At 38.1% G+C, this 12,546-nt stretch overlaps 1 long non-coding RNA gene across 1 annotated transcript; it reads left to right on the top strand.

Annotated features, from left to right (window-relative positions):
- Nucleotides 1-1,072: 1,072 nt before the first annotated feature.
- LOC120515659 lies at nucleotides 1,073-9,433 on the top strand. The gene is made up of 2 exons (XR_005630680.1): nucleotides 1,073-1,242; nucleotides 9,240-9,433. It is a non-coding gene; the product is annotated as an uncharacterized LOC120515659 (long non-coding RNA).
- Nucleotides 9,434-12,546: the final 3,113 nt, after the last annotated feature.

The raw sequence follows: 12,546 nt of genomic DNA on the forward strand, positions 1-12,546 counted from the left end.
TGTCACAGCAAAGCATCTGAATTTTAATTACTTTGTCATTCCGAGGTATTGAGAGTTGCTGGATTGTGGGGAAAAAAAATAATTTAAATGATTTTAGCATAAGGCTACAACATTAAGGGGTCTGAAGGTGCTGGAGTTTGGAAAAGTAAATCAGCAGGAAATTCTGAACTTCACTGGTGTGTAAATCGGACATCACACACTTAGGAATGATGATTTGGAAGCAGTTTGGCAGCAATGTGGAAAATAAGTGATGAACTCATAGCAACATTTAGGTTGAAGTTTATAAATACAGTTTACTAACATGCCCACCATCACAAGTGGATGCTTATGAATATTCTGATCAGATTCTTTACACTTAAAGAAAAAAAAGGTGTTACATCTGTTTCTTTCTTTATATGTGCAACAACTTGTAAATTTGTAGTGTTAAGTATCCTCGAGAAACATCCATCAGGGATATAAATTAAAAGAATTTTTCCATTTGTTAAAAAAAGACACTTTAAAATACATTTTGCTTAAGTTTGAATATTTTTAGAAAACAGCAGAAATACACTGAAAATCTAATGTAAATGAATTGTCTTGCTTCGGTCATCTCTAATCAGGCTTAGTGGCTAAAACCTTGAGCTGTAAAGCAGAAGGCTGCGGGTTTGACTCTTTACGAGACCCCCGACATGTCACTTTAACTGCCCATGTGTCAAATCTTAGAAAGTGGAATAAATGTGTTCTGCTATCATATCTGAATTGTACAAAATGTTTGGGACAAAGACACATTTTTCCTTGATTTACCACTCTGCTCTACAATTTCAAATTACACATCAAACAATTCAGATGTGATTAAAGTGCACATTGCAGACTTTCATTTAAGGGGCCTTGCATGCATTTTGGTCACACCATGTAGAAATGACTACACTTTCAACACAGTCCTCCCATTTCAGGGCACCATAATATTTGGGACACAGCAATGGCCAATCTACTAAAGCTATTATATTTATCCTCCTGCCAGGCAAGAAGAAGGCCTAAGAGAAGGTTTATGGATGTGAGAGAAGACATGCAGGTGATGGGTGTGACAGAGCAAGATGACGAGGACAGGAAAATATGGAAGAAGATGATCCGCTATGGCAACCCCTAATGAGAGCAGCTAAAAGAAGAAGTTGTCACATCTTGGGTAACTGCCACCATGTCAAGATTAGTACAGCCAAGCTTCACTCCATCATGCCCACACTGCTGGAATCCTTTAAACAACAGGTAAGGGTGCTAAATGCTGTTTTCATACGGTGCGGGTGCACATATATATAACATAAGATGTTGATACTAACGTAAAAAGGTGATTCGCAGCAGTGTCCATTTTCCCAACGTAACTGCATCACTTAACTGCACTCATCTTGCAGTATGGACACCCGGTGAATATGAAGCTGCCTTTATTAATGGTAAGCAGTGACACACTATTAACATGGAAGTCATCTGTGATGCCAAGATGAGGCCTACAATTGTCAGCAGAAAAAGGCGTCTCTGATTACAGATGCCATTCACAGATCAAAATCGGAGAGGGTAGAACTGTTTTTTTCTCCTCCCGTTAACTCACACACTCTGCCGATGACTTACGATCCACATTGTCACCAGGCATAGTGTGGCCGGAGCGTAAAGAAGGGGCCTGAGTTGCCTTGAAAGCTTGCAAATTGTAATCTTTTTAGTTAGCCAATGGAAGGTGTCATTTTGCTTGACTTCTCACTACATCCATAATGGCTAACATAGTACAACACCCTAGTACTACAGCAAATAAATGTAAATTGTTGACATTACTTCTGGAAATGCCAATTGGTAAACATTTTTGAATATTTTGTGAATGTTAGGGAGCAGGAGGTTTTCAAACTTTAAAGTGACAATTAAGGACATTTTATAAATGTTAGAAATTCCTTGCAGACAGTCGGTGATAACTCTAGAAAGTTGAACATGTCCCAGAAATTGAGGTAAGTTGACCTACGGTAAACCAAATTAACATTTAGCGATATCTCAAAATTCATTTCAAGATATTTGGAAATTCATTTAAGATATTGTCACATGCAAAACCCATATGGATCATCTGTCAGGCTCTGATAAAGTGCAACTGCCAACCCGATTGCTTTTCTCATTGCCTTCTTCTCTTACCTGCAAACCAGAGGGTGAGCCCCAAAACAAACAGACATCACTTCCAGTTTGACTCCAGAGGTCCAGAGATGCATCACAGATAATCTCAAAACATTTCCAAATCTAAGCACCACTTTTTAAAGACAGAATGGCATCAAGTCAATGAAACTTGTGGGCTATTGATCTGGTCAGCTAAGGGGGTTGTTCATCCGTTTCAGCTGCTTTGGTGCACTAGAGGAGCAACAATGAGATGACCCCCAAAACAGGAATGGCTTGACAGGTGGAGGCCACTGACATTTTTCCCTCCTCATCTGTGTTTTCACTTGTTTTGCATTTGGCTATGGTCAATGTCACTACTGGTAGCATGAGGCAATACCTGCACCCTACAGAGGTTGCACAGGTAGTCCAACTTCTCCAGAATGGCACATGAATACGTGCCTGTCATTGCCAGAAGGTTTGCTGTGTCTCCCAGCACAGTCTCAAGGGCATGGAGGAGATTCCAGGAGACAGGCAGTTACTCTAGGAGAGTTGGACAGGCCATAGAAGGTCCTTAATCCATCAGCAGGACTGACTGGTATCTGCTCCTATGGGCAAGGAGAAACAAGATGAGTACTGCTAGAGCCTACAAAATGACCTCCAGCAGGCTACTGGTGAAACAGACTTCCATGCACCAGGCACCATGGAGCTTGATTGGCATTTGCTATAGAATACCTGAACTGGCGCCCTGTGCTTTTCACAGGTGAGAGCAGGTTCACCCTGAGCACGTGACAGACATGAATGGGTCTGTAGAAGCCGTAGAGAACATTATGCTGCTTGTGACATCATTCAGCATGATCGTTTTGGTGGTGGGTCAGTGATGGCCTGGGGAGGCATAGCCATGGAGGGACGCACAGACCTCTACAGACTAGACAATGACACCGTGACTGCCATTAGGTATCGGGATGAAATCCTTGGACCCATTGTCAGACTCTATGCTGGTGCAGTAGCCACTGGGTTCCTCCTGGTGCACAACAATGCCCAACCTCATGTGGTGAAAGTATACAGGCAGTTCCTGGAGGATGAATGGATTGATACCATTGACTGGCCCCCACGTTCACTCGCCTGACCTCAATCCAATAAAACACCTCTGGGACATTATGACAGTCCAGTAGCTCAGTGATGCCCTGGTTCAGATCTGGCAGGAGATCCCCCAAGACGCCATCCATTGTCTCATTAGAAGCATGCATAACCCCCACCCCCCCCTTGGGCCAGGCATACAAGCACGTGGGGGCCATACAAACTACTAGTATAATTTGCCAACGCATCATTTGTTCACTTTGATTTTTGGGGTGTCTCTGAATTCAGCCCTCTGTAGGCTGATAATTTTCATTTCCATTAAACAATGTGGCCTCCTTTCGCTCCTAACACATTACCATATCAGTAAAGATAGCCAGCAGGATATTTTTTTCTCCTTTGAGATCGGATGTGTTTTCAAATTGTTCCTATAATTTTTTTGAGCAGTTCATATTTAAACTAGCTGTGAAAAGTTGAAATCAAAGTAATCAACATAGTCCTTGGCGTTAATATTTGCAGTGCATGGTTTCTTGCAGTGTATGTTGTAATGCATGTAGTAATAAAATGCATTGCATTTGTCATTCCTACAGATGGAGCATCACAAGCATTTGCAGTAACAAAATGTATTACTATAAATGTTTGTGATATACCATCTGCTGGAATGACAAATACAATGCATATCTCTCATTTATATACAATATTTGGCATGGGACTCATAAAAGCAGGGTTAATGTTTGTGATGCGCCATCGTTAGAATGAAGAATGCATTTTATTACTACAAATTTTTGTGATCATTTGGAATAACAGAAGCATAGCAACTAGACACATAAATAATTATCCTTTTATTGGGATAGTTTGCTTCCCATCCTTTATCAGATATCTCAAAATCGTCTGGAGGTTATTGTTAAGGTACTCTGAAATGTAATCAAGATATTTAAAAGTGTTTTTCAGGTACCTTCATATTGACTAATGTTGACTAATGTTTCAGACATCTAAAATACATTTTTAGTTAGCTCAAATTCAATTCATTTCTTTGTTTCTTTGGTCTGATAATAAAGAGGAAACATTCTTCATTCTCTTATACCACCCCACCATCACCATCCTCTACCACTGACACAATGTAGGATGTATCCAGAGATTTATGCTTTTTTGCATTAAAGTCTTAGCCAGGCACCTGTGTGTCATGTCACGAATTAAGACTTGTAAGACAGAATGATATTTCACCATCTATTTTTGGAGCCCACATACCCCCTTGCAGCTTTTCCTAGATGACAAAAATGAGACTTGCCATGGTGTGTTGCTGCTGTAGCCCTTTCACTTCATGATGTGACACACTAATGTCGTAAATAATTATTATTGGAGTATTTGCGGCCTTTTTGGATTTCAGCATTCTCTTTGGACTCCTCTCATTACAACAGTCCAGACGAGAACAGGCCATTCAGCCCAATAAAGCTTGCCAGTCCTATCCACTTAATTCTTCTAAAATAACATCCAAGTTGAGTTTTAAAAATCCCTAAAGTTCTACTATCTACCACACTACTTTGGTAGCTTATTCCAAGTGGTTCTCTAAGTAAAGAAAAATTATCTGTGTGAAGTTTACCCTTAACACGTTTCCAACTGCGTCCCCGTGTTCTTGATGAACTCATTTTAATATAAGTCTCAATCCACTGGACTAATTCGCTTCATAATTTTTAAACACTTCAATCATATCTCCTCTTAATCTCCCTTGTGCTTAAACTAAAAAGAATCAGCTCTTTTAATCTTCCCTCATAACTCATCCCCTGTAACACTGGAATCAGCCTCGTCTCTCTCCTTGGAACTTGCTCCAGTGCTACTATGCCCTTTGTGGAGCCCGGAGACCAACTCTGTCTCTCTAACATTGTGCCTCCAATCCTGCCAATGACTGATGTTTTCAGTTTATCGCACCATCCAGACTATACACTCTATACAGACTCCAGTGGGTGAAAATGCAAGGAGGGTAACTGTCTTTGCTGCCAGAATCACCAATCATATAACAGTCAAAGCTGCTGAAGTTACATGCCTCAGCCATTCCCATGTTTGCCAACAAAACATTCAACCTCTTCCCCAAGTCTGGAGCTGCAACCACATGGCTGGTCGTTTGGAGGAGTAGGAAGGCTAAGTTACACCTCATAAAATAGCCTCTTAAAAATACAAATATTAATTACCTTTTTTGGAAAAAACTGTGATTCAGTACAACATAATTAGATTTTACTTAGTAATAACATGACCATCAAACTTTTTACTTCCTAAAATATTTTTGTCAATTATGACAAGCAGATTCAAGCTAAACAGAAATCATTTCAGATTGACTAAACTGCATAAGAATTTGGAGAAACAGGACATGAAAATTTATAGAATTTAGTGTGTTTAATCGCTTAATGTTGCCGCTGCTCTGCATCAGTTCAATTGAGCAAAAAAAAAAAAAAATTTGCTGCTGATTTTCATTTGTCCTCTGCATCTTAGGCTTCTCGTTTCAGTGTCCAACAGCAGTTGGCCAGCATTGATGGACTCCACCACTTTTTTCCCATCTTTGTATTGTTTTAGTGAAACACTTCACCATGTCTATCATTGCCTCCACCAAGATTAGCAGGGGAAAAGACAAAGTGTGAATGCAGAACATAAGCCTTTAGTGACATTTTGCACTTCATGGTTTTGTATGCAGTGCTCCAGTCTCCTCCCACGATCCCAAGACACGCAGGTTTGATGAACTGGTGGTAGTAAATCATCCCGTGTGTGTGTGTTTGCCCTGCGATGCACTAGCACCCTGTCCAGGGTTTGTTCCTGCCTTGCACCCTATGCTAGCTGAGCAAGACTCCAGCAGCCCCTACACGACCCTGCCGCTGACTAAAAGGATTAGAAAATGACCGATTGAAAATGGTTTTGTATACTTAAAGTATGTTGTCAACTAGCCGGAAGCACTTTGGTGCCAAGCAGTTTGCAAGAATTTTTGAAAAATCTGTATTTATTTTATTTCAAGAAAGTAACATTGCATAAAATCAAGTCAAACTTCGTAAAGTTTAAAAAGAAAACCGGAATTTAAAAAAAAAAAAAAAAAACACACACTAAACCTAACAAAACAGAATTCAACCTCCACCCAAAAGAACGAGAAGAGAACCAAGAACATGGACAAAAATAGAAAAGAAAAAAGGGAGAAATGTCATTTCCCCCTAAATGAATGCTAATTCAAACATTTTATTAAATAAATCTTGCTATATGTTATAAAAAGTTTTGGACAGATCCTCTAAGCAAGAATTCCGTTTTTTTCCCCAGTTTCAAGTTGCATGAAACATAAGATACTTGCTGATGGTGGGCCAGTTAAGCAGGCTGCGTCTCCATGGTAGTAGTGTGGTGTCAGCGGTTATCACAATCAATTTGTCTTTCCTCACTTGTTAATGGGTTACAAGTGATTGGGACACCAAGGCTGTTTAAGGAGCATTCAAATGCTGTCGTCCAAAATGAGGTTAATTTAGTGGTAAAGGACGAATGCAGCCAATACAGAGAAGACCTTGAAGAATGACTGGGTTGACGGTTCACCTTTTAGCATGCGGTTAGTCAATTCAGACAATTCAACCATTAATTCTGAAATATCCATCTACACTTTTAAAATATAACTCATATTTAACCGAGTAAATATTACATGCAGGAGACAAAGCTCATTATAACAATAATCTGAGTGAGAGATTAATATGATTTAACTCTAATGAGCTTTATTTTTATTTGATTCACTTCATTACTTTGCATTATCAGTATTTATTATTTAGTTAAGGAGGAACATCTACTTGCAACACAATACCACCTTACTGGGCATATCGATTCATGCTAATGTTCTTTTGCAGGGGATGGCTTATTGCACCCTACCATGATAAACTTTATATTCATTTACTTTGCTAAAACATGACTAACATGACAAGATGAATTACTCCAAATAAAATATTATCATATTTAATCTGGACTGTATTTTTATTGGAAGCTGTAAAAAATGTCTTTGAAAAACTAACCTGACTTGTGATCACAAAAATTTTAACACTTATTAAATTTAAAAAAAAAAAAAAAAGTAAACAACAAAAAATGCAACTAGTGCAGACTTCAACACATATTCATGCATTAGCAAGTTATAGAAAAAAATGAGAAGGAAACACGGCAGGGCCAGCAGTTTGTATTGGGAGGAAGAGGGTGGCCTCTGGATCAGACCACAGATCCACTGACAGATGGTCATCTGGCTAGTGCAGCTCATATTGGACACAGCGTGGTCTGGGAAATATGCCAGAGGGAGCAAATTAACATGTTTTTGAAATGGAGGAATGGAACTGAGAGTTTTGAATTTAAAAGGAATAGACCAAGAACACAGAGATAAACTCTCATGCTTATGTGAAGTTCAGTTAAAAATGCACTTACATAAGACAGCAACCACTTAGTTTGGTCTATGAAATACATCTCCAAAACCAAAGATGGTGATAGCTATGAAGGAGGCCATAGAAACTGTGAGATCACAATTTAATGATAAAAGAATACCACATCCCTGACATAGTAAAACAAGGACAACAAAAGCTGTAATATATTTCGTAGTCATCTGAAGGAATGCTAGAGCACAAACCTGCTCGCCATCTTTTGCTTCAATTGTGCAAACAAAACAAAATAAATAACAAATTCTGCCTCTGCAAGGCCCTTTATAACACATATGGGATCAAGGCACGAAGGAGCACTTCGCTTCCTTCTGGGTGGCTGCACTTATATGTTCCAGAGACTAGGAGGAGTGGAGTCAGATGCCCTCACTGGCCGGCTTCTTAGCACTATGGAGTAAATGGAAAACAAAACAGTTAGCGGCAGTGCCCCCTCTTGGCCCACAGTGGAATTAAATACCTGGGAGGAACCTGGAGTGCCAACCTTCTGACAACTTACGTTTTATAAGATATACTTTTTTATACATTAAAAGGGAAAATTAGTATAATTACAGAATGTACAAGCAGTAGTGGCATTGTTGAGATAAAATTTGAGATGTATAATTGTGATCAAATTATTTCATATTAAATTTACATGACAATTTGAGGATAAGAGGGATGCAGCAAATGAACAATATCAGCAGAGGTATATATAACAGGAACGCTATAAATGTGGGAATTAGTGGCATTTCTACATTTAGGTGGTAGAAAATAAGTAAACAGCTTCCCTCAGTAATTTAATAAAATGCTTATTATTAAAATGTTTATAACAAGTATCATCTTTGTCTTTTTAAGAATTTTTCCCAACTATGTTCAATGCAATTACTTATGTACAAAATATATCTTCTTGTAGTATGTGAAACTGTCTTTCTGTTGGTTGCTGCAAGCCTGTTTCTGGCTGAGGAGCTGCACAAAATTGGCCCTGCAGTGTCCTCTAAACCCGGAACTCTGTGGTTTAGCAATGGGGCTTTGAAGTCATCACCTCTTCTAAACTGAGAGCTGTTTTCTTTTTAAATTGCACATTTGCACTTCCGGTTTGAGCCCATGCATCACACATAAGAGAAAAGAGAAAAAAAAAATCAATACCATTTTCTCAAATAGAGGTAAGCCATAGCAATTTGGGCCATGCGGGGTTGGAGATCAGGAATGCATTAAGCATAATACATTAAAGTACATTTTGATTTTCACCGAAGCACAGAATCCTGGTGCAGAAAGAAGAGGCATGTATGCGGAAAATTGTTGGTCAGCACAAGGCCAGCAAACAATTACAAAAACAAACTCATGCTTGCACGGTACTAAGCCTGACAACTAAACATTGTGTTACGAGTTACGCACTGTGTGTAGTCCATGTATTTGTTCGACACTATTGTGGCTAGTCTTCTTTCACCTCTAAACCGTTCAACCCTAAACTTAAGTTGTTTCCATTTCAATTTGGGCAGTTGATAGCCAATGGATTTTACTGGCATCAAATGGCTACAAGGCACTGCATTTACTTTGTCATGCTTGTGCATTTGGGAGACAGCTTAAGGGCTCAACTGATGGTAATTACCTGCTGAACCAGGGGTTGGTTCTTTTTATTAATGCCTTCTCTTTCTCCCTCTGCAGACTAGAAGATTGACAACCTTACAATCTCCAACATCACTTCCTGGACCCGACCTTCCTACCAGAAGCTTTCAAGACCAGAGGTTTGGACATCTTGGACAATTCAGCTTGGAGCTCGAGTCTGGAAAAATGCAACTTTGTTGCTCTTTATTTTTTTTCCCCAACAATACATGGGCATGGCCTGCCCAACCCCTTTACATTTTTCATTTCTCCTTTTTACAACTTATTATTTCATTCTACAATGTTGTTTTGTCCCATGATAGTATCATCAGAGGGTATTCACAGTCATTTAATGCCAATTGAGACAGACCAGGTACCAGCATCCCATTGCCCGTTTTTTTTTCCCTTTTATGACATAAAAAAATGTGTGAACTTCATTAATCATTAGCAAAAGAGGGTCAGACATTATTAGTCAAGTAAGTCTATTTGAAAAGCATGTTACTGGTATCTCCCCACCAGGATTTTCAAGCCAAAACCATCAATGATCTGAACAAAGTGTACAGAGAGAGAGACTGAACATTCAAGGGCAAAATGGAAACTGGTTAAAGGTACTATACAATTCAAAGTTTTTTTGTACCTGTAATATTCTTTGTGAAGAAAAAGTTATGAAGTGTAGTAAGACAATAGGGCTCTGGGGGTGTTCAAAACACGACTTAGATGTTTTTGCAAAAGATAGATGAACACATATTGACTTTGTCATAATAGTTATGTTCTAAAACTGACAGAATTAAAAGGAAAATGTTCACCCAAAGGAGGAAAAGAAAACACATACACATTTTATAGTAATAATGGTAAATCACTATAAATGCATGTTTGAGAACTTATGTAATTAAATGCAAGCCTGAAGATGGATATTAAGACACAAAACTTTTTTGGAGTTTGGAGGAACCTTCACATTTTATCAAAAAATGTATTATGGGACCCAAAACATGCAAGGTGGTCATTCCGAAGACCCAGAGTTGCACCTGCATAGTTGTCTGCATAGAGACTGATTTGGCGACTTGCAAAATAAGAAGCAGGTAGAGGCCTATCTAGCATGTTCATATCTCATACTTTCTTTAAGCAAACACTGGAAATCCCTCAGCAGTTTCCATTTCTTTGCTACTGCCAACCAGAAGCAGATTTTTGATGTGTGCTTTTCTGTTACCACTAGCATTTTGGCCTGAGCTCTGTGTTTGCAAATTTTGCTGATTAACGTTTATATTTGATGGTCTGCTCTGAGATATGAAATAGTACTCATAACATCATACCATTAAACCTTTGCTGAGATGAATACACATTCATCAATAAAGCTGAAAAGGAAAAAAATAAGGAATATGTGCCACTATAATTTTTAGAAACATTACAAAAATATCTGAAATAATGATAATCCTTTTACATTTGTGATCTGTACTCTGACTCTTAATCATTATGTAACCCCTATTAGCAAAAGCCCCCTAGGTGAGCCAATTCAATAAATATGTTGATAAACAACAATCTGTGGTTCAGGAAAATAAATTCCTCACAGATATAGCAAAAAATAAATAAAAAAAACAGGTGGATATGGTTGACAATATGTGGATTTATGATTATAATTTCAAATAAACAATGCTTTACAGAATGGACATGTGCATCAACCAAAAACAAAACTTGGATTTTTTTTTTTTAAATAACCATTTCAATTTCCACACCAAACGCTACAGCACAACATCCACTTCTGATATAGCTTTATGTCATCTTTCAGGAAGAGGACTTGGTGAACCTTGATCTTTACTCATATCTGCATTTTTAATACAGTTCAACTGAATTAATTACTTGATGTAAATGATACTACCAGCATACTGCAAGACAACAGAAATTATAATGGTTGTACATTTATATTTACATGCTCACAGTGCATTTAAAAGAAACTATGCAGCATAGACAGCAACCATCTTTGCAACTTATAAAGTGAATTATGCAGTAACATGCCTGCTTTTCTATCTGGACCTGTGTCTTGTGGAACCTGAAAATCCTACATTAACTGTGACCAGCAGTATTAACTCTGGACTATAACCAGATGCTGAAATGTTACTCTGTGTGACTGGAAGGCAAAACAAACAAACAGAGGTATTAATAACAGTAAATATCAACATTTTCTCATACATGCTAGTCTATAATCCAAAGAGAAACAGATTTTAGAGCCATTCCGATCAAATCAGATCAAGTTTTAATATAATGCAAAAAAATGCACAATGTTTTACAATAACAATTATAAATAGAATATTCATTTTTAACTCACAAAGCAAGGAGGAAAAATTCATCATAGACAAGTGGTATAGTATTTGGACTTCATTTTATTTCTGCCGTTAGAATAATAGTGAACACCCATTCTTTTACTATACTTGCCTTTTTCAAATCTCCATTCTAAGACATAAAAAGCGTGTTACACTCAGTGACATAGCAGTTCAATATCTAGTAAGCAACTTGACACTTTAATAGGAAAAATTTTTATCAATGACCTCTATTAAGTGTGTGTTGCACAAGTTCTTTAAGCAAGTTATGGCACAGTTTTGCATTTAAAAGGAAGAGAACAAGAACAAGGTATGTGTGAATGACATTGTGCAATGCAACACCACTAAAATACTGCACAAAGGAAAATGGAGCATTGTAGAGGACATACAGAGGCTAGAGGTCTCAAGATTAGCTGGAAAAAGACAGAACATCTAAGACTTATGGGACAAGAACAAGGTAGATAAGTTACTTATAGGCAAAATAGCTTAAAAAGGGTGGAAAGGTTCAGGTATCTTAACAACAGAGGATGTAGAGCTAGATTTCAAAATAAACCACAGAGTGAAATCAGTCTGGAAAAATTGAAGAAAGGCATCAGGAGAGTTACATGACTGAAGGATCAGTGCAAGAGTGAGGGATAAAGTGAATAAAACCAGCCTTCTTGTGTGGATCAGAAAGAAACTTAAAGTAAGGATGCAACAGAAATGAGGATTTTGAGATGGATGTCTAGAGTAACAAAGCTTCAGAAGATCAGTAATGAGAGAATCAGCAGTACAGTTAAAGTTGAGGAAATCTCAAATCAAATACAGAAAAGATTAAAAATCGGTTATGGGTATATAATGAGAAGAGAAGCAAACAATGTGGAAAGAAGAATCATGGGTATGGAGGTGTCGGGACATAAAGAGGAGGACAAGGAAAGAGAAAGTGGATGTACTGTATGAGGGGGAATCTAAGGAAGAAACTGGTATCAGGCAAGGAATTATATAGATGGGAGTAAAGAAGGCTGGTTCAATATAGAACAAACACATACAAGTATTATTTAGAACAAGAAGAAAACAAG

The sequence above is a fragment of the Polypterus senegalus genome, chromosome 15 (assembly GCF_016835505.1).
Source record: "Polypterus senegalus isolate Bchr_013 chromosome 15, ASM1683550v1, whole genome shotgun sequence".
In the NCBI taxonomy this organism is placed as follows: domain Eukaryota; kingdom Metazoa; phylum Chordata; class Cladistia; order Polypteriformes; family Polypteridae; genus Polypterus; species Polypterus senegalus.